Below are 1,305 nucleotides of genomic sequence, written 5' to 3' on the forward strand. Positions count from 1 at the left end.
ATTCTTTATTCATTTCTTTGTATTCTTTCCTTTTTTATTTTGGTGGGTTCAGCGAAGTTTGTTGATGGTTTTAAAGAGAGTAGGGAGGGCTCCCCAGGCCCCTCCTGTTATTATGGGGTCTGGGATGGAAACTGTGAGGGAGATGCTCAGTGTTGGGGGGTCAGGTTGAGATGGGGACTCCTCAGCAACTGAGGGCCTCTCTCTTGCTCTCAGTGTCCTTGCTGGACTGAGGCGGGTGGTCCAGGGTTTCTTACTCCTTGGAGGCCATGTAGGCCATGAGGTCCACCACCCTGTTGCTGTAGCCATATTCATTGTCATACCAGGAAATGAGCTTTACAAAGTTGTCATTGAGAGCAATGTCAGCCCCAGTAACAAATGTAGAAGAGTGGGAGCTGCTGTTGAAATTGTAAGAGACAACCTGGTCCTCATTGTAGCTCAGAATGCCCTTTAGTGGGCCCTCAGATGCCTGCTTCATCACGTTCTTGATGTCATCATATTTGGCAGGTTTCTCCAGGCAGCATGTCAGATCCACAACGGATACATTGAGGGTAGGAACACCGAAGGCCATACCAGTGAGCTTCCCATTCAGCTCTGGGATGACCTTGTCCACGGGCTTAGTAGCACCAGTGGATGCAGGGATGATGTTCTGGGCTGCCCCACGGCCATCACGCCACAGCTTTCCGGAGGGGCCATCCACAGTAGTTTGAGTGCCAGGGGGCTAAGCAGTTAGTGGTGCAGGATGCATTGTTGACAATCTTGAATGAGTTGTCATATTTCTCAGGGTTCATACTCATCACAAGCATGGGGGGCATCAGTCAAAGGGATGAAGATGATGACCCTTTTGTCTCCACCCTTCAAATGAGCCCCAGCCTTCTCCATGGTGGTGAACAAACCAGTAGACTTCACAACATACTCATCCCCAGCATCACCCCATTTGATGTTAGTGGGATCTCACTCCTGGAAGGTGGTGATGGGCTTCCCGTTGATGACCAGCTTCCCATTCTCAGCCTTGACTGTGCCATTGAACTTGCCATGGGTAGAGTCATACTGGAACATGTAGACCATGTAGTTGAGGTCAATGAAGGGGTCATTGATGGCAACAATCTCCACTTTGCCAGATGCAGAGAAGTCAGCTCTGGTAACCAGGCGCCCAATACAGCCAAATCCATTCGCACCAACCTTCACCATCTTGTCTATGGAACGAGGCTGGTACTGCATGAGAAAAGCAGCTATCTCTGGAACAGAGAGGAGCAGAAAGCCCTTTGTATTCTTTCTAATAGAATTGGTATGTATTAATCTTTTCTA

The 1,305-nt window shown here is 49.0% G+C and overlaps 1 pseudogene; it reads right to left on the reverse strand.

Annotated features, from left to right (window-relative positions):
* Positions 1 to 235: 235 nt before the first annotated feature.
* On the reverse strand, positions 236 to 1,089 carry LOC147999852 (glyceraldehyde-3-phosphate dehydrogenase pseudogene; annotated as a pseudogene).
* Positions 1,090 to 1,305: the final 216 nt, after the last annotated feature.

The sequence above is a fragment of the Rattus norvegicus genome, chromosome 18 (assembly GCF_021556685.1).
Source record: "Rattus norvegicus strain SHRSP/BbbUtx chromosome 18, alternate assembly SHRSP_T2T, whole genome shotgun sequence".
Lineage (NCBI taxonomy): Eukaryota > Metazoa > Chordata > Mammalia > Rodentia > Muridae > Rattus > Rattus norvegicus.